Here is a 22,277-nt window from a genome sequence, read left to right on the forward strand (position 1 = left end):
AGAGTAGTAGAAGGCAGATATACTGGCCACTGGATAAGCAGTTTTCTGACCAGAGCGGGGTCTGATCCAGGTTAGGCTAATGAGTACACCTGACTCCAATTAACCTGCAAAGAGTCAGGTGAGGCTGTTACGCTAATGCGAACACCTGACTCTAATTAAGGCCTCTCTGAGATTGTAAAAGGGCTCACTCCAGTCAGGCCAGGGAAAGGAAAAGGGAGCCAGAAGAGAGGAAGTGCAGCTGAAGGGCTGGGTAATGAAGACACCCTCAAGCCACTGGAAGGGAGCTCTAAGGTAAGAGTAAAGAAGGTGTTAAGAGAGAGAAGCGGGAGAGCTATGGGGAAGTGGCCCAGGGAACTGTAGCAGCTCTGGCGGTGAAAGGTCGGCTGTCAACAGCTGCTGCCCCTAGGGTGCCTAGGCCGGAACCTGGAGTAGAGGGTGGGCCCGGGTTCCCCCAAACCTGCCACTACAGAAATACCTCCTGGGAGGGGAAGACAGGCCCCTGTCAGGACAGGAGGCTAAACTGTTCTTGAATAAGCCCGCAGGGACAACAGAGACTGTGGGACGTTCTCTCACCTACTTCCTTGCTGGCTTATGATGAAAAGGGCTCAGTAGACTGCAACCCTGGCCCTAGAGAGAGAAGGGCTACGTGGAGGGTCACAGTGAGCCTCTGAGGCTAGCATAAACTGCCTGGAAGCGCGGGACCCACAGGGACAAGGTCGGAGCTCTGCCACAAAATATATAGATATATAGATATATAGATAGATAGATATAGATAGATAGATAGATAGATATAATAAATGCTGTATTTTGAATTCTTGCTATAGTCAGTTGTTGGACTACTTGGTGTTAAGAAGAAACTTCTCCCGCTGACATATGTCACAACTGTCCATTATGTGGCTTTTACACCTTCCTCTCAAGCATCTGGCACAGGGCACTGTCAGAGACAGGATATCACACTATATGGACCAATGGGCTCTTCTGGTAGAGCAACACCTACATTCTGAAGAAATGAAGAAAATATCTGGAAGGCAATATTGGGTAAGTACATTATGAGGATGAGCCAGCTTCTTCAACCCCCCACCCCCAGCCTACAGCAACACCCAGAATATACACACACTCCAGTAACACCATTAACTGTATGAGATTCAAAAGGATAAAATTTCCCAACTTTAAAAAACTCATGAGTTAGCCATAGCACCTGGAATTATCTATGCAGCTACCTTCTGTACTACTATACACCCTCACCCCCACAGACCTGGTTGAACTACATCTTTCATGGTGCATCATGATGTAGTCTCACCAGGGAATCTAGCCTTATAGAGGACAATAGGAGCATGAGGCACCAGGGCAACATTTCCTAAACAAAATATTTCTATTTTCAACTGAAATATTTCAGTTTTTGATTTTTCATTCAAAAGTTGGATTCTTTTATAGAAAGTTTTCAGTGAAATCAATTTCATCTTGTTTTTGTCAAAGTTTTCCATGGAAAAAGGGCAATTTTTTTTTACTAGTTCTGATCTCCATCCCACTACTCCACACAGAATAACTTTATTTTCTCAGTCCCCAGTGAATCTGGATCATCTACCTTTTTCTCTTTCTACTGAGTCCTTATCTACAAAGGGTTGTAAATTTATTTAGTTAAACTGGTAGAAATCCCAATCTGGACACTCTTATTTCAGTTTAAGGATGGTTTATTTCAGTGTAAACTAAGCCAATTCCCAATAGGGTTAAGATACATAAAATTAGCCTGGTTTAAACCAAACTAATGTTTTGCACACATTTAACTAAACTGGTTTTAAATCACAACTTTAGTTAAAATGGTGCAACTTTCTCATGTAGATAAACCCTGTGTATGCCTTCCTTCAATCTCCCTAGGGAGACTAGTTTTGAGCAATGATCCTGCTGAGTGACAAGAGCATGATATTTTAGGGTGTATTAGCCCTGCTTCAGGCAGGCAGGGAGAAGATGGAAAAATAAACAGGTTCAGCTGCCCTGGGGATATCAGGGAGGCTCCATCAAATGTGCCCAGTTCAAGAAAGATATTTACATTTGACTCATTGAAGTTTTGCACAGGGAGGTGCCAAAACAAGTCAATGGGGTAGGGAGGGACAATAATCCTTCCTGAAGTACTGCAAACCACAATTTATTGGACCCAGCTGTGAAGAAAAGATTGCAAGAGACCAAAAAAAAAAAAAATCACATTCCTGCCCCTCACCAAATTACAATGACAAGAACTTGCAGTAAAATGAAATCCTTGTTTCTTATGCCCAAACAATAAAGAGAGCACTATGTTGAGTGCTAATAATAATAATAATATTTAGCATTTATATCATGCTTTTCTTTGTACAAATATTAGCTAATTGAGCTTCCCCAAATCCCAGTTATCAACCTCCCCCATTATCACCCGCTTTTTACAAACTGGGGAAACAGACAGTCCTCAACATACATGAGCAGATTTTTGAGAATATAGCTCCCATTTAGGCAGCAGTGGCCAAATTTTCAGTATACTGAGCTCTTTTGAAAATCTGTCCACAAATATTACAAGGAGAGCTGCTGGATGTTGAGGACTTTTGAAAATCTGGCCTTTATTTAGCTGCCTAAATGGGAGCTAAGCTTTTTTGAAAATGTGGCCCCATTGTGCGTGATGAGCACTTGAAAATCTGGTCCTTAGATCTTAATGGAAAATTCTGCCCTGATTTATACCCTGTTCAATCCTACTGAAGTCAATCAGGTTGCACAGGGTGCCAATTAGAACAGAATCTTGTACTAAGTGACTTGCTCGATGAATCAACAGGACAGACAGGTTTAAAATGCTAAGGTCCCAGCCTCATGCACAATCAGCTAGGCCATGCTGCCTCTCTAAAGGGCTATTATTTGTCTCCCTACTAGATTCCTCACAGAGATGTAAGAAAAATCTAGACTATCAAGAAATTATATTCAACAGAAGACTTAAATAATTTTCCCTCTCCCTTTGCTATATCCAGGTATCACTTCACTAACTCCGGCCAGCTTTCACACCCCTAACCCCTTACCAACATATAAAAAATAATGGATTAAATCTCAGTTACTCCAGCACAGAGCAAGAATAATGAATGTAACTGCATGTTGTGTTGAAATGTCTTTTTAAAGTAAGATACCTTTCATCAGGCAAATGTACTGCATGGCTCTCTTGTGACTACTGCAGGCATGTTCTCCGGCTTCAGGAAATAGGATCTGTGTCATGTCAAAGAGTTTTATATCCTCCTAATGTAAACATTATATACGTATATATAAAACCCTTCTGCGAGGTATAGTCAGAAGCAACAAGGGCCAGGTCAAAATCTAGGGATTCCTCTTAACAATACAAAACAGAATTGTAATGAGCCCCCACCCAGAAATCTGGGGAAATTAAACACTGCCTCTGGGCACCTCTAAGATGCAATACTTCCCCTCTCGCAAGCACTGAGTCTGTGTATAACAAAATAAAACTTTTATTACAAGGAAAAGAGAGACCAGCATTAATTTGGGAAAACATCACAACCACAATTCAAAAGCATGTAACCATAAGTAAACACCCATCTCATAGTACATTGGGTGATGTCCTTTGCCTCAGTTTCCCACTTGGACCTGGCAGTGTGAAAGTCCAACAAATGAAGGGCCCTCTAATATGCCTTTCCCTCTGCTGCACCTCACTTACAGTGACTGTCCTTGCTCAGCGAAGACCCAGAGTTCAGGGGTGTGTTCTCATGGGCTCACCTCCCTCCCCTGAGAGGGGTAGGGAGTGTCGAGCAATGCCTCTGCAGCTGCCACTGCCTCTGCAACTGGCTCATTACAACTGTTGCTCTCTCTGCTGTCTCTGTCACCACTAGCCACTTGCTGCCACTGAGCTCTGCCACTGTTACCACCTGCAGCTCACTCCCACTTCTGTGATGCCCTATTTGAGTTTCCATGATATAGCCCATCTCTTAATGATTTCACTGGGTAGCGAGGAACCTCTCTGCTTCTGCCTCTTCATTGTCTTTCACTCCAACACTGTCCCCACACCAGGTCTAAGGTTTAGCCTCTAGCCCTGCTCATCAGTGACGTTAGCGCTAGTAACCACTCAACAGAAACAAGGACTCTCAATTGAGTCCAATCAGCTCTGTCTTTAAACACTGCAAGGGGAGGGTCAACTTGTGTCTAGGTGCATGTCTACACTTAAAACAATACAGCAGCATAGCTGCACCACTGTAACACTTCAGCGGAGACACTACCTACACTGCTGGAAGAGCTTCTCCCATCAGAATAGGTAATCCACCTCCCCAAGAGGTGGTAGCTAGGTCGACGAAAGAACTCTTCCATCAACTTAGCACTGTCCACACCAGGGGTTAGGTAGCATAGCTATGTCTCTCAGGGATGTGGATTCTTCACACCTCTGAAAGATATAACTACACCAATGTAAATTCCTGATGTAGACCAAGCCTAGGACTCTTTAGGCAGCATTCACACAATTAGATAGGAACACCTGTCACCACCCCTACTCATTTTCACTGTCATTTGGCATCGCTACCCCTTGCTTAGCAAGTGAGGCTCAGTTAAGGGTGACCCCCTCAGTCAGGGCTTGCTAAGAGCACTTCTGCTGCCCTCTACGCATACAGTAAGAATACCAACATTTCATTACCCCTGCATTCAATACTAAAGTGAATTATAACCCAAAATCAGCCAAAAGTGATAACTTTGGCAAGGCAGCTCTGTCTGCTGAACACCTAGGCAGAGTAGGTGTGTCCACACAAATACAGTCTGCTCCTGAAATCTTTTCCCCCAGTTCATCACTAGATGTCAAGGGAGAGCTCATCCAGACTGCTAACATCTATATTAGATAGATAAAATGAGTTCTCAGTAGCAGCTGTTTGAGCTATTAAATGATAATTGCATCCAAGTGGATGATATTCTTCATGAACATTCTTCTGTATCAATAAAAAACTCTTCTTAAACATTTCAAAAGCACATATTCTTTCATTTGTGGGTTTAGGTTTTCTTCAAAGGGAACCATCTTATTACCTTCTTGAGTCAGAACCTTCTAAAAGTGACTCACAAAAGGAGTATTTGATAAAGATCTAAGAACATGGAAAAGCCTTTGATTCATAATGAAATAATTTTGAATCCTTCCTCCACACACACATGTAAGACAATGTATCTTTTTAAAGAAATATCCTCTATTTGGCATACAGCACCAGCATATAGGCCTTCTTTCTCATTTGCTGCTGAGATAAAACCATTGTTGTGAATTAATGTATTATTCCATTGTATATTTTAGGAAGGTGCTCAAAGTCCAATGATGATTAACACAATAAATATAATTCAACCTCTGTGTTGAAAAGAAGGGGAATACAATTACAGATTTTCATCTGACAACGTTAGAGGGTTAAAACTGGGAGTGTTCCTACAATATGCAGAATTCAGTCATGTAATTTTAGTGAACTGGGAAAGAACACTCATACAGTATAGATTACATGCCATTTTTGTGTCAAAAAAGAAGAGACTTTTTAATTTTGTTTTTAGTTGGAGAGTAGACCAAAGAGCACATATTGTTGCTTATTTTAATATATCATGGAAGAGCAGTTAAAAAGGAGAAAGACCATTTAATAAAACTGCAGCCAGATTAAATACATACCTTAGACTTTATACAAGTAGTGCAGCACTATGCGCATAATGGTTAAAAAATGTGTGGCCTAGTGGTCTAGATGATGATCCCTGCCATCCAGATATTCTATTATGGTATCAAACCAGTAGGACATTGACATGAAGAGCTATATGTTTTCTACCTCTGCCAGGTTTCCCATTCATACGCTATCCTCTTATCATGGAATTCGGGGGTGCCAACCAGACCAATAAGAGGTTGTGTCACCACTTGTCCTGCAACCGTGGGTGCTTTACAGTGCTTTTGTAGTAGGAGGATACTGTAGCTCTCTGTCTGGGATGCTTACAGACAGCACCAAGCACGCAGGTCACACCCTGAGTGTCTGTGCTATACAACTAGCCCTGGCTCAGCAGCTCCAACCCCAGCAGCCTGTCTACAGCCTCATAGCCCCATTCTGGCTTCCACCAGCCGTGGTTACAACTTGGGTACAAATGTGCAAGATAACCTGAGCACACTTCCAGTCCCAATTTTTCCCCAAACCATGTGTTCTGCAATATCCAGCCCTCTCCTGGACAGTTCAGAGAAATAATAAGGTTTGTTCCTTTAAAGAAACAAAAGCACTTCACAGCTTACTTAACTAGGGCACAGACGCCCTTCACTCTAAACACAGCACTGAGTTGGTTTATAGTAAAAATAAAACAAATTTATTAACAATAGAATATAGGTTAAGTGGTGCCAAGTAAAAGAAAGTAAAGATAGTTACAAGCAAATAAAAGTGAAAACAAGCATCTAAAAGTCTAAAACTTAATCTAGTGAGATACAGGTTTTGTTCAAGAAGGTTTCTCTCACCAGTCATTCTTCTTCCCAGCCATGGCTGACTTTCCCTCAGTCAGAACCTTCCACAGAAGTACAAGATGCTTGCTTTCCTCGTCTTCCTAAGGGAAAGATCTTTGTCTAAGCATGTCTCTCAGTTTCCAGAGACTTCAACTCCACTTTAGTTGAAGTACTCATCTCTCTCAACTTGCAAGAGCTCTGGCTCTTGAGTCAGTCTAGTGATGGATTCCAAAGATGGCTCCTGTCTTTGATTGTATCTTCCAAAGTTCAATGACGGTGTTTCAAGAAGCAGGATGATCTCATGCTGTTCTTCTCTTCCTGTGGACTTTCCATCCCATTGTTGATTTCTATGTAAATGGTGCTTCCATTGTTTTTGGTCACATCTTCCTTAATCTCATTGGAGACATGTAGATAGCAGCCTTCTCTTCTGTCTTGAAGGGAACCTGTTTCTCCCTGTTTGGCCATAAACTTTAAAGCATAATATGATTAAGTACTCATATTTCCTCGTATATAAATACATACATTTCAAAATGATATTAATCACCAGTGTGTCATTAGTTTTCAGAAAAGATCTCACTCTATACACTTTTTTATAATACAGTAATATTGTATACAATCAGTTGATTCAGTTGATTATCACTTGAGGTTCAGCCCCCTTCTCCCCCCCCCCCCCAATGTTTACAGACCAGTAAACCTTTCACTGTATTTGTTGAAAAGTAAAACCCAGACCAAGCTTTTCTCTGCTGTCAGAGCATAGATGCCACATGGTCTCCTCTCCCACTTGTTAGCTTGAAATCTTTGTTTACCTGATACGTAAATGCAGGACCAGCCCTAGACCAAATGGCGCCACAGGCGAAGAGTGTCTTCAGCGCCTCCCCTCCATTTGTTAAACTTTTGAATACCTTATTTTTATTCCATTTGTAGCCCATTTCACGGTTTCAATGCATGATTTGCATGCTTCATTTATCCCTATTATATAAGAGGATACTTTTTGCACGCTAGGATCTGTAAACCTGTATTTATTCATGCCATATATAAGCAAATAAAAAAATCGTTTCCTCTAAGCTTATAGAAACTTTTTAATTTTAAGAATAACTGAAATGTACTAACTTCAATTTTTTGATCTGTGCACCAACATTGGGTGGACCAGTATTAAATAGTGTTACAGTAGGTGACAGCCGCAGAATGTTAAACCCAGTCGGTTAGTTCCAAAAGTCACTTTTCTCACCCTTGCCCTCGTGAACTGAAGCACAACGTCAGAGAGATCCAAAGACTGGCCAATGGCATTTTAAGCAACAAAACAGCAAGCGATGTCGGACTCTCATTGGTCATCGTCACTCAAAGATATTTTTTAATGAGCCTGACCTTTGAAAAGCTGCACTCACCACTTGTGACTATGACCGGCAGCGTGATCAGAATCCTCAAAGCTATCCACACATTAGGAAAAGTGTCCTTCAGCTCCGCATCATGAATGAATTGGAGAACCTGGAGTGGAGAGTGCTTCCCATGTTGAAAAATGTAATGGATGTTGTACAATTCAACACAGAGGTCTTTATCATTGACATCTGAACATTCCCCATGTATCAGCGTCCGGTGAAAGTTCGTACAATCGTTCGAGTGTTTTCCTGTCTGCCACAGTTTACTAAGGTCATACAACTCCCCCACCCCAAATCTTTTTGTAGTGCTTCATTGTCTGAACCTTTCTTCAATGGACACTCAAGCAGTGTCAATGAGTGAGCAAAAACACTCCCTCTTGAATTTTTCTTCCGAGCTTCCCATCACCTCATCTCTGCCTTCATAACTAAACTGTCTCTTCTTCTAATGAATACAAGCTTCCTTGAAGACAGGCTCAACTCCTAAATTTTCTGCCATTTCTTTGGCAGCAGTGACGGCAGAGCTTAGGATTGCTGGCCATAAAGCAGGATATGATGTATCGATTTGTGGTAATTTTTCTCACTGCTGTTTCTGTCATCATGCAAGGCTGATTCTTCTTTATTGTTTCTCTGCTTTTCATATAAACCAGATTTTTCTTTGTCATTACTTTCCTTTACGCCGCATTTCCATTCCTTACCTTTAGCTAAATCTGCTAATTCCTTAGTAATAGAACTTCCATCATTTATGCATCACTCCTCAATTTCTTCTGCACTGGGACTATCGCTACTGCCTCAAGCCCAGTCTATGTTGTTCTGTTTCAGATATTTTCCCATCAAATTTGCCCCTCGCTGCAAACTCAGTTGCAATTGAGCATTTCGCTTCCTATACTGCACTCCTGGAAGCTTCTTCGAGGCATCTTTTATTTTCTACAGGGAAAAACAGGCAGTACTGGGTAGAGCAAAAGTCTATGTTTCGCAGTCTTAGAAAGACATCAAACATTACATGTTAATCATGGCAAAAGAAGTAACAATATTCCTTTTATATTGTTGCATAGATAGGGGTTTGATAGCTATCTCTAGCGTCTCATTAAATATGTCCTTTATTAGACACTACTTATACTCTTCAAGTCTTAAAACACAAGTACACTTTCACAATTACACAATAAAACAAGGTTCACAATATCGCAACTGGGCTCTCACTTCACTTCGGTTTGTTCTTATATCTCACTGTCTGGTGACACCCTGCCCCTTATACACTCATGAGGGCATGGCTAATAGCATTCTAGGAGGTTTGAGGAAAATGTAGTTCTCAGAAAGTCTGGACTGTTCCACAAGATTCTACAAAGGTCCAGAACATTCTAGAAGGTTAGTGGAAAAATGAATCTACATACTACTTGAAACATGTTTCTTCGTTTCTTCAAACATTCTATTTTCCCTTTTGCCACCATCAACATCATCCCGAGCCCAGTGCCCCCCAAGCCTGGATCACCTGCCCCTAAATCCAGCCCTGTGTAAATGTACCTTCATTGTCTCTGCCTGATAACTAGGTTGCTGGTCACAGAAGCAAACACATTCCTTTGTCTGTTTACCAACTCCCCTTGACATGCCTGGTTTAAACACACTTTAGTCATAATTCTAGCATATATCCAAAACTCTTACTAACACCAAATACATATATCATGCTTCAATATTAATGATGATTGAGTTATTAGTTTTGAAAAGATACCTCACACAAGGCATATTTTGTACATATATTATTACAAAAGTGTGTAGGATGGGAATACAGGCATGCTAACGGTCACACTTCCCTGTCTCTCTTTCTCCTTTGTGTCCCTTCATTATAGTCCATGTACAGCTGAGTCAATATTTTATTTGTTGAGTTTCACATTTTCTGCTTGTGAAATGTTCTCAGGCAAATCATAAAAAAAACCTCAAATTTACTCACGTATTTTAAATTTGCCATATTTTTGCCAATATGAATAACTTGCAAGCAGCTCAACAGTTACACCTTGACATTTATGCTGTGTTTTTTTACTATAAATCAGGTAGTATTGTTGGTTTTCCTTGACAGGATGACATTGGTAATCTTCACAGCACAAATTTTGTATAGTGCAATTAAATTTTACTACTCAGAATATGCTTTCAGTGAATATTCGAGCACACCAAATTTAAAGTGTTCTTGGCATGAATACACATATAGTACAAATGCTTCAGTGTTATAGAATGCAGGCATGAAGTTAAGTGAACACAGTCTAAACAAAGTTCATTTTGAATTGTCACAAATAACTGCAGATTGCTTTTCCTACTCTTTGTTCAGCTCTACTCCTGAATTGTCTCAATCCTCCTTTTGACCCTGCGTCTTCTACATTTCCCTTCTAGTTCTGCATTGTGTTGACCTGCCACACTGCTTTATTCTATATGCAGTACCTGCAGTGTGATATTGATTAGAATAATTGATTATGGTAGATGTTGACTAGAATCCCAATGCTGTTCTCTGCTCCTAACCAGCACAGGGTGGAATAGCAAGGTAGTGGATGGGACAGCCAACTCTCAGATGGAAGAAAACTCAGGAGGGCTACACAGGATGGGACACAGCAGCTCTGCAGAGCCTGCTTCCCTCTGCATGCAGGAAGAGGTAGTACAGTGCAAAGGAAGTAAGGGGATACCTTACAACGCCACTAATCCCTTTGCTAACACATGGCATGAGCCACAATCTGACCCTAAAGTTGTAGCCAAATATTGCATCGCTTCTCCAGGGATTAAAAACTGAGCCTACTTAATATAATTACAAACCAAATGCTAAATTCTGCCCCAATTTATGCTCTGTGTGAGAGCAAAATTTAGACCAGGCATTTCAATGATGCAATAAGGGACAGCTGGCTCCCCTTCCTTTCCCTTAAAGTTTCCCTTCCCCACTCATTTCTATTCTGCTTCTGACTCCTCCCCCACCCCATTTTGTTCTGCTTAAAAACAAGAGGAAAACAATCTCTTGATTCCACAGAGGGCCAATTTTCTAATTAACAAAAGGTTCCATTTTGGTTATGATGATGAAATTATTTTAATTTACTAGAAGCTCTTATACAGGACATGCCACCCAAGAGTCCCCAATTTCCCATTCAGAATTATCCTTGACCCTTTCAGTATGTTGTTCATTCTTCCATCATTACAGATTAGAGACTTTAAACAAATGAAATAGTATAGAATTGTATAACAGTTGTGTTCTGCATTAAAAGGTTTTAACGTATACAGCTTCCCTTTCTGTTCCTCTACTTGTCAATTAAAAGACATCATGTCATGGCATCACTGCCCTAATCTATAGGTAGGGTTCAGGATGCAGCATAGCTGCGTGCAGGAATCAAAGAGGAGCACATGAAGAAAATCCATCACTGGACAAAGAAGGTTTGTGATTCAGAACTGGTCCAAGGGCATTCTGACAGTACCTCAAAACCAATTGTGAAGTATCCTTCAGGTATTTCAAATGTCCACTTTCACAAAGGGGTTCATGAATTGCAAATAAACTTGTATTTTAATATTAAACCTGCGGTTCACCAGAAGTCAGAGTTCTGGCCAACAGAGGCCTTCTAGACTTACCAGACAAAATTTAGATTCCTGCTGCTTTTCACCTCATTAGACTCTCAGAGGGCTTGCACAGTTAGTTTAAATGTATATCAGGGTGGATATAGGGCTGTTCACTGTAGCTGACTTTTGAAAACCCAACCCTTTTTGTGAAGCAATGCTTTCAACAGTGTCTATTCATCATAAATCTGAAAAGGAAATAAAATGGAAAGATAAGAGAAACAGGGAAAGGGAAGAGGAAGGGGATAACAGAAAGATAACATTAAGAAGCCGAGACTGCTAGAGGAGGATAAGCAAAGGAGAGACAACAACCTGGAGAGAGCTGACACAGAGCACTGCTTCAAGATGCAGAGAGTTGGATCAAAAGAATGGAAAAGGGAGTAGCTAAACATGTAGGACAGGGAGGGGAAGAAGGACAGAAAGAGAAGAGGCGATAATTAATATTTAATGCTTTTTTTAGCAATAGATCTCAAAATGGTTTATAAAAAGAGGCAAACATCATTATCAAACTCAGAATCCAAGACAGGAGATTTAATAACATGATAGGGGAGAAAAGTAAGTAGATAAGGATGGAAGGAGAATGAAAGAAAAAGGAAGAGAAGTGGACAATAGGAACAGAATGAGAGAAAAAAGAAAAGTGTAAAGGAGCAAAAAAGGAGCAAGAAGAAGAAAAGTGTAAAGAAGAGAAGCAGAAGGGGAAAAGGGAAAGATGTGAACTGTACGCCATGGGGGGGGGAGGGGAGAAAAAAGAGTCTTTGTGAAGTTTTACATTAATTAACCACTCCCTGCCAGCTTCTGGCCAAATTTTAGTTCCCGACACAATGTTCCTTCAAAAAAGAGATCTTCATAAGAATGAGGACAGGAAGGGGAACTGAATCTGCTTCAACAGGATGTGGAGCTCTAGTGCAGCTGCTTTGCAGATTCTACAATAGGCCCAAGGGCTGTATTAGCAACTGTGAATGCTGTGCCCCATTTACACAGGGGCACAGCAGATGTGGAATCCCCCTGCATGCTGCCTTCTTTTCCAGTCCCATGAATGGAAATTCAGCAGGTTCACCCATGTTCAAGGCCTGTTGTCCCACAACTTGGTGAATCAGAGGCAGGATTTGGTTCTTAGTGAACTTTATATATATATATACACACACAAGAAAGACTGATCCAAAGACTGTATCCAAATCTTCACAGCTCTCTCAAAATAGAACAAACTCTAGTTTAACGGCATGCAAACTTTTTTTTTTTTTTTTTATAACTACAGCTCTCTGTAACTGAGCTGCAGTTAGATCAGTAGAATCAATTACCATGTCTAATTTAATATACACATTTCAGGACTGAGCTAAACCCTTTCCATTGGTTTACAAAAACCTTACCACTTTGTAGTCTCTCAGTTACCATATATCTGCAGTGTCTTTTTAAAAACCAAACACATCACAATCAGTTTACACCTTCCACCTTCCACACCTCGTGCTTTGATTAACTATCTGTCATATACTTACTTTCTTTCATTTCCTTCAACTTTATTTTAACCTAATCAATTTTAATCCTTTTTTTGAGGGGGTGGGGGGAGGCGGTATAACATTGCTTTCCCAAGAGCAGAAGGTAAGGAATGGCAGCAAAAGTGGGAGAATCAGGAATACACATTTACAGGAGTTATTCCTGTGATTTCTCAGTGTTCATTTTTATATAAGCTTTCCTGTGATTCTGGCACTGAATCACCTGGCAAGCTGCGCAGCCTCCTCAAATCACGGCCGATAGGCATAGTGCTTTTGAGGATGCTTTATTAAAATGCCCTTAGGTTATAAAACCCAACTTTGAAGTAGAACAGGCAGAAGCTGCTTGAGTAAGCGGAAGATCAAAGCAGGTGCTATCCCTATGGCCAATGACAGCTAAAACTTGTTTTTACAGTGGACTTTTTTTTCGAGGCATGATTCCTCATTCAAGGGAGACTGTGGGTGAGACTCCTGCAGATAACACAGTTAAAGTGAATCTCCTCTGGCTCTCTTCATATTTTTCTTGTAAGTCTACTCTCCTCACACATCAACTTCCATCATTTATTGCTCTTTTCCCTCCTCTATTGCAAAAGCAGGGGCACCATGTTTTTTGTCCAAAAGGTCAAATGTCCCCTACAAATAGCCTAGTAACTGTTATGTGAAAAATGCCATTCTATTTCTTCTCATTATACTTTGAGAGAGAGCCAGAGTGAGAGAGCCAAATCTGAATAAATAAACGATAATATGATCTTTTATTTCAATCTGTGGACCACATTCTCATTTACACTGAGGCCCCTTTATGCGCCTCTAGTAGTCTACTAGAGGTGCATAAAGGGGCCCTGAAGTGTGCATTTTTCAATGAGGTTGCCAGGTTCACTTCTCTAAATAAAGCACAATCATTTCTACTGACAAAGTAGTTCATGGCTTGTTTTCACCACCCAAGAGAGGCCCAGGACTGCTTCACAGGTGGCAGTTTTGATAAAAGGGATAATATTACTCACCTGCCCATACCACAGGATATAGTGAGACTTATTTAGCATTTAAAAGTGCTTTGAAATCCTCAGATGAAAGGCATTATAGAAGTGCAAAGTATTAGTATCATTCATTAGCTACCGCAAATCAGATATAGTAGTATATCTAGTGATAAAGTTATTCTTCTGTTTGTCTTTGAAAAGCACAAGCAGTGGAGGCCCTGGTAGTCAGCTCTTGCATGGATATGCAAATGTTATTGCATGTTTGAGCACAGATGCATGTCTCCTCCCCTCCTCGCCCCATAATTTATTGACATTTTAAATGCGAGTTAAAAATATGGTAGAGATATTAATAGAGAGACAATCACTTAGTCTTATAAACATTTAAACACTATGTTAACAAGGTAGTAAAGTAATCATAAATAATAATAATAAAATACTTGACTCTTCTATAGTGTCTTCCATCTGATGATCTCAACATGATAATATTAATAGGTTTACTGTCACATATTTCCCAAGCCTTGGATAAGGTGTACATCATTTACCAATTTTTGCCAAATGTTTGTTAAGGAAAGGTTTGTTTGTGAAAAGAGGAAACACTGTTCTCCTACAAACAGACCACTATTAACCCATCCATAACACACTGATTTATTTAAAAGGTCATCCTGGACCTAATTGCTAATACACTGTGAAAACAAAGGACAGGATGCAGACCCTCAATACACAGCTCAAACAACGGACCAAATTTCAAGAGTGGCTGTTTCAGCTGTGCATGCTATTGGTCATTTGCATGCAATTTACGTTATCGGTTTTGAAGACCTCACTGCCAGTCTGCTAATGCAGCAATTGCTTGGCTTTTTCCTCTGCCCCCCACCTCCTTTTTAAAGAGGGGAGGAGATTCATTCATAGGACTCTTCATTCATAGACAGCCCATATAGTACATCAAATAAGCAAACAGATTACAGAAACTCCCACTAAACATTTGTCCTAGCAACACCTTCAATGGCTGTTCTAAGGACTGAGCTGCGGAGGGAGAGAGGGGAGGATTAGCTGCAAAGAGCAAAAGAAGTAGGTATATCTTTGAAATTTCTTTACAGTCCTGTATTTTGTTTATGACCAAAGCCCCAGAGTTGACTATGAAAGCCAGTTTCCATGGATATTTAAATGGCACGTTTATCAGGCATATCAGAATGACACACTTTGATATTTAGAAGTCTTGCAAGGTCACTTTGCAGCCACCACTGAATTCATTTGTTTCTAGCAATCAACATTTTTTGTAAAAGGATAAGAAATGTTTGCGGGTTGTCAGTGTGACCAAAGTAGAAATACACTGAAAATGTGAAGTGTTGAAGGATTCACCATGTCAGTAACCTGTGATTCAAAAAACTTAAACCCCTTGTTATCCATCCTTCTCCCTCTTCCGTCACCCACTAACTCACACACACCCTGTTACAGGGCAGGCTATGGTTAGTTTTGTTCAGTTAAACTGTTGCATACATCAGAGCATATAGTACCTTTTTTATGATCATATCACTTACAATATTTCAGGGTGCATAGAATCTGGCAATTTTCACAGGTATCATCATATCATGAATCTGGGCCTGAGACATTAGCAATAAAAGGCACACTGACCCCCAAACCTATTGTCAGTATAATACTTCCCAAATTATACAGTTTCACAAGTACTTAGTATGCTCTTCAAAAATTCAGCTTTTTTTGTGCTTACTTATTACTGCAAGAATAAGGCCCCAATCCTGCAAACACTTTTACATATGCTTAACTTTAATACAGTGAGTAGTCTCACTGAAATCAATAAAACTATTAATGCAGTAAAGTTAAGCACATGCACAAATGTTTGCAGAATCAGGGCCTGAGATTAAAACTGTGCCACAGTTTCTAGACTGCCAAAATACAACATTTTGTTCCTTTAATTCAAGTTTCCTGTCATCACATGCAAAAAAAATATTAACAATAGTAAAAGCTGAAATAAAATTATTGGACAGGAATTAGCAGTGATGAAAATGCTTTCAAAGTAATGCTATGACTCTGAAATAGCTATTATAAACATTTGTGCTTGCTATGGCTTGCAGTTAAATTTTAAAAATAGCACTTAAATATGCATGTTAATAACATCCAGAAGGCATTTCTTTCAAGCCTGTTTGGGCTGTTGAAGGGTTTAATTTAACCACAGCATTCATTTATGTCTAGCAGTTAGAAATTTCTTTTAAGCTCAAAGGAACTGAGAGTTGTAACTATGATCTAATTGGTAAGGAATGAAGAATGTTTTTCATGTTTTATAGACAACATGAATCCTGATCATTTTACAACAGTAAATTATAGAGTGCTCCACTCACTGTGTCTCCCTCTGGAAGCACGGGCCTATATCTCATTAAACTATAAAAATAACTTGTAGTATTCCGCAGCTCCTAGAAAGCTACCCTGCCAAGGTGTGTTATTTTTATATCACTAATGCACATTTGCTAGTCACTACAGAGCAAGTTAGGTTCTTTATGGTCTCAAACTAAATTAATTTATAGCCACATCTACATGTCAGAGGGGACATACGAGGAACCCGAACTGCTATAAAGAACAATAACTTATTATTGATTTTCAGCTCTTTTTTAAAAGCAGCTGCAATTCACTGGTTTCTTAGTTCCTTCCTCTATAATACAAGTGATCTATACAGCGCTGGTGACGTGACAAAGTAGCTCCTATGGGTAAGGTAAAGGACAAAAAAGTCAGGAGTACATTGCTTCCTTGTAGCTTAAGACAAACTGCATGTCATTGAAACACAAAACAGAAATGATCAGAGGCATTTAAAAAAATGGATTCTGCAAAATACATCCTTTACATCAGGGGTGGCCAACCTGAGCCTGAGAAGGAGTCAGAATTTACTAATGTACATTGCCAAAGAGCCACAGTAATACGTCAGCAGCTCCCCAGCAGCTCCCCCACCCCGCTCCCAGTGCCTCCCCCCCACTGGCAGCCCTGCCAATCAGCGCCTCCCCCTCCATCTCCGCACCTCCCAATCAGCTGTTTCATGGTGTGCAGGAGGCTCTGCGAGGGCGGGGGAACGAGGGCACTGCAGGCTCAGGGGAGGGGGGCGGGAAGGGGTGGAGTGGGGGCAGAGCCGGGGGTGGATCAGTGAGCACTCCCATGGCACATTGGAAAGTTGGCACCTGTAGCTTCAGCCCCAGAGTCAGTGCTATACAAGGAGCTGCAAATTAACTTCTGAAGAGCTGCATGTGGCTCCGGAGACTCAGGCTGGCCACCTTTGCTTTACATTAATAATTTGCCTTTGAAAATAAAACTTATTACACATTTTTAAAAAAAACTTTAAATAATAGTTGTGTTAAAATATGCATTGCCTAGCTGAATTTAACTTTGAAAGGGTTAATACTCTGATGAGACAAATGATAATTCTTTAATCAAACTGCAGTATCTTAATTTTCTTTTGTATTCAAAACAAACATTGAAAGGCAAGTGCAATGACGTTACCACTACAACCTGTCAACCTGTGGAATAAGGACTGTCAACCAAAAAAGATATGGGGTGGGGGGAAGGGAGAAGAGAAAAAAGAAAAAGAGCAACCTAAGTAACAAGCAAGACTAAGTCCAGCACTAGGAGCAGTTTTTCAGGGGGACCCTTCCTGGACAGGCAAGAGGAACAGGTCCTCTTCTCCTTTGAGAGAGGGGAATTTACCATTAACTGTTCCCTTCTCAGCAGAGCAGCTTAAATAAACACAAAAAGGTTCCCTTTTCAGAAGGGTTCAGTAAAATAGCTCAAGTCCTACCTCAGATTGGGTGGAGGAATAAAAAAAAAAAGAGAGACAGAGTCTTCACTACATGCAGCCCTCAATGCAAAAAAGAAGACCAACCCTTTTTTATGGGCACTCCATCTCCCATTGAAAATTATAGCTTCCTCTGTTTCTTCTTGGTTAGCACCAGTGTCAGCACTGCATTTCCATTGTCCCTCCTGTGTCAGGTCTTTTCCCCAAGCTTGGCACTGAAAAGAGAAGACTCTTTTAGGCTGGGTTTTTCTTCTCAACTCTTGGAATGGATTTAAGCAACCCCAAAAGTGGGATACTGGCACCCTGTCACCATCAGTTTTCATAAGAATCCTTTCCTCTATTTGACATCTTCTTTTCCCTTCAGACAAACATTCTCAACCATGGCTGTAGACAGTAGTAGTATTTCAGGTTCCATAGTGCTTCTAGTGCCAATTAAAGCCCCTGGTCTCAATCTTCAAGGCTCTTGGTGAGCTGGTGCCCAACTATGAGGCCACCTTTCCTTGTAAGAAAGAGAGCTGCAACTCTTTGGGACACTCACAGCTAACAGTGCCCCAGATGAAATTCCCAAGATCCAGAGATAAGACAGTACCCAGAGCACCTGCCCATGAAACAACATATTAGAAAAGATAAGAACAAGTCTGAGCCTGGTGAAAGCTTCCCCCACAATATCTGAAGCCAAGGAATGACAACAATAGCATCAGCAAATTGTAAGGAAAAATGGCAGAATCCATGAAAGCAAAGTGCAGAGTCAACTACTGAGTTTCCTAGGGACAGCTCTATGCATTAGATGGTTGCAGCCATTACCTGGCTGTGCAGGGGAGTAGGGCTCCCCTAGTTACCCTGCTCAGATTGTGACTTTGGCCACAAGAGGTACTTACCTGATGGTCTTCTCCCATCCTTGCCAACAGGAGGCTGAAGAGCCATGATCATTTCTCTCTCATTAGTCAGGGGAGTTGGCTGGACTCACTGTAGTGGGGAATAAGCTACTTCACAAAAATGGGTAAAGGCCTGGACCTACAAAAGGACTTCCAGGCACCTAGAATATCACTGAAACAACAATGGGTTCCACAAACTTGAGTTAGGTGACTAAATTCTCGAGGAAATGCATGGGGAGAGATAGGCAACTAAGAATGGGATCCACAAAAGCCAAAATGCGAGGTGGGGAGGCGCCTAAGCTAGTCATTGGGAGATGCCAAAGAGGGAGGCATGTCCTAAGCCCCACCATTCTCACAGAGTTTGGTGCCTATCTCTACTTGCAATCCCCCGCCAGGAACCCCTCTTGGAGTCAAACATTTTAAGCACCTACATCTTTTTTTTTGCAAGGAGTTAATTGCCTGCCTAACTCCCCAAAAGTGGCCTCCATTTTAATCAAATGCACATCTACAAATTAGGGTATAGCTGGCTAGATGGTAGTACTGCTGAAAAGGATCGGGGGGCTATAGTGGATCGCAAATTTAATATGAGTCAACAGTGTGATGGAGTTCAAAAAAAAAAAAGCTAATTGTCATCTGTAAGACATGTGAGATAATTGTCCCACTCTACTGAGCTCTGGTGAGGCCTCAGCTTGCATACTATGTCCTGTTCTGGGCACCTCACTTTAATAAAGATGTGGACAAATTGGAGAGAATCCAGAGGAGAGCAACAAAAATGATAAAATGTTTAGAAAACCTGACCTATGGTGAAAGGTTAAAAAACCTGGGCATGTTTAGTCTTGAGCAAAGAAGACTGAATGGGGACCTGCTGACAGTTATCAAATATGTTAAGGGCTGTTATAAAGAGGACGGTGATCAATTGTTCTCCATGTCCAATGAAGACAGGACAAGAAGTAATCTAAAGCAAAGGAGATTTAGATTAGATAGTTGGAAAAGCTTTCTAACCATAAAGATTAGTTAAGGTCTGGAGTTGGCTTTCAAGGAAGGTTGTGGAATCCCATCATTGAAGGCTTTTAAGAACAGGTTAGACAAACATGTCAGGGATGGTTTAGGTACACTTGGTCCTCCTGAATGCAGGGGGCTGGACTACATGACCTCTCAAGGTCCCTTCCAGCCCCACATTTCTATGATTCTATAATCTTTAGCCCAGTGGTTAGGGTACTCAGCTGCCTCCGGATTCGATAGCCTAGCAACTCAACTCTAGGGAGCCTTGATGCCTGCTCAGTATTTGTGGATCACAGTGTTGTTCCTGTGATTTTCTAGGTGCCTTCAAGTTATGATGCTAAGGCCTGGTCTACACTACAATTTTAGGTCGAATTTAGCAGCGTTACCTCGATTTAAGCCTGGACCTGTCCACACGACGAAGCCCTTTATTTCGACTTAAAGGGCTCTTTAAATCGATTTCTTTACTCCACCTCTGACGAGGGGATTTGAAAAAGTCTCCAAGGGCATGAAGGACAGAGGCTATAACAGGGATGAAAAGCAGTGCCACGTGAAAATTAAGGAGCTAAGGCAAGCCTACCAAAAAACCAGAGAGGCAAACAGCTGCTCCAGGTCGGAGCCCCGAACATGCCGCTTCTATGATGAGCTGCATGCCATGCTAGGGGGTGCAGCCACCATTACCCCAACCCTGTGCTTTGACTCCATCAATGGAGAAGCACGCAATACGGAAGCGGATTTTGGGGACGAGGAAGATGATGATGAAGAGATTGAAGATAGCTCACAGCAAGGAAGTGGAGAAATCAGTTTACCCAACAGCCAGGATATGTTTTTCACCCTGGATCTGGAGCCAGTAACCCCCGAACCAACCCAAGGCGTGCACCCGGAGCCTGAAGGCGGAGAAGGGACCTCTGGTGAGTGTACCTTTGTAAATATTACACATGGTTTAAAAGTAAGCGTGTTTAATGATTAATTTGCCCTGGCATTCGCGGCCAGTACAGCTACTGGAAAAGTCTGTTAATGTGTCTGGGGAAGGAGCGGAAATCCTCCAGGGACATCTCCATAAAGCTCTCCTGGATGTACTCCCAAAGCCTTTGCAAAAGGTTTCTGGGGAGGGTGGCCTTATTCCGTCCGCCATGGTAGGACACTTTACCACGCCAGGCCAGTAGCACGTAGTCTGGAATCATTGCATAACAAAGCATAACAGTGTATGGTCCTGGTGTTTGCTGGCATTCAAACAACATCCATTCCTTATCTCTCTGTGTTATCCTCAGGAGAGTGATATCATTCATGGTCACCTGGTTGAAATAGGGTGATTTTATTAAGGGGACATTCAGAGGTGCCCATTCCTGCTCGGCTGTTTGGCTGTGGCTGAACAAAAACGTTCCCCGCTGTTAGCCATGCGGTGGGGGGAGGGGTGAAGCGATCATCCCAGAGAATTGTGTGTGTGTGTGTGTGTGGGGGGTTATTTGGGTTTGTGCTGCACGCTAACCCACAAACTGCAGCCCCTCCTTTTAAATTGCCAACCCATTTTAAATGGCCAACCCAACTACCGCTTGGTATGGGAAATGACGGCGCTGCTGTTTGAAACCATTCCCACATGTTATGAAGGTTAAAGAAGCCAAAAGACTGTGGCTTACCATGGCTGCCTGCAAGCCAAATTCTCTTGCCTGGCACTGCGTGAGTGATCTCTCACACCAAACTGGCAGGCCCTCAATATAAGAGGCAAAATGCGACCTTGTAACGAAAGCACATGTGCTATGTAATGTGAACAGCAAGGTTTAACGTGAAAGAGTGTACCCATTGTTCTCCAAAATGTGTCTTTTTAACTACCACTCTCTCTTTTCCTCCACCAGCTGCAAATGTTTCTCCTTCGCAGAGGCTAGTGAAGATTAGAAGGCGAAAAAAACGCACTTGGAATGAAATGTTCTCTGAGCTCCTGCTGTCCTCCCACACTGACAGAGCATAGCAGAATGCGTGGAGGCAGGCAATGTCAGAGTGCAGGAAAGCACAAGGAGAGGTGAACGCGAGGAGAGGTGGTGGGCTGAAGAGAGTAAGTGGCAGGCTGAAGATGATAGGTGGTGTCAGCTTGCTGACAGAAGGCAAGAGTCAATGCTCAGGCTGCTGGAAGATCAAACTCATATGCTCCAGCGTATGGTTGAGCTGCAGGAAAGGCAGCAAGAGCACAGACCACCATTACAGCCCCTGTGTAACCAACAGCTCTCCTCCCCAAGTTCCATAGCCTCCTCACCCAGACGCCCAAGAATGCGGTGGGGGGGCTTCCGGCCACTCAGCCACTCCACCCCAGAGGATTGCCCAAGCAACAGAAGGCTGGCCTTCAATAAGTTTTAAAGTTTTAAAGTGCAGTGTGGCCTTGTCTTTCCCTCCTCCCCCACCCCTCCCAGGCTACCTTGGCAGTTATTCCCCTATTTTTGTGATGAATTAGTAAAGAATGCATGAATGTGAAGCAACAATGACTTTATTGCCTCTGCAAGCGGTGATCGAAGGGGGAGGGGAGGGTGGTTAGCTTACAGGGAAGTAGAGTGAACCAATGGGGGTGGGGGGGTCATCAAGGAGAAACAAACAGAACTTTCACACCGTAGCCTGGCCAGTCATGAAACTGGTTTTCAAAGCTTCTCTGATGCACACTGCGCCCTGCTGTACTCTTCTAACTGCCCTGGTGTCTGGCTGCGTGTAATCAGCAGCCAGGCGATTTGCCTCAACCTCCCACCCCACCAAAAACGTCTCCCCCTTACTCTCACAGATATTGTGGAGC

Source organism: Terrapene carolina, unplaced genomic scaffold (assembly GCF_002925995.2).
Source record: "Terrapene carolina triunguis isolate 2854851 unplaced genomic scaffold, T_m_triunguis-2.0 Scaffold113, whole genome shotgun sequence".
Taxonomy (NCBI): domain Eukaryota; kingdom Metazoa; phylum Chordata; order Testudines; family Emydidae; genus Terrapene; species Terrapene triunguis.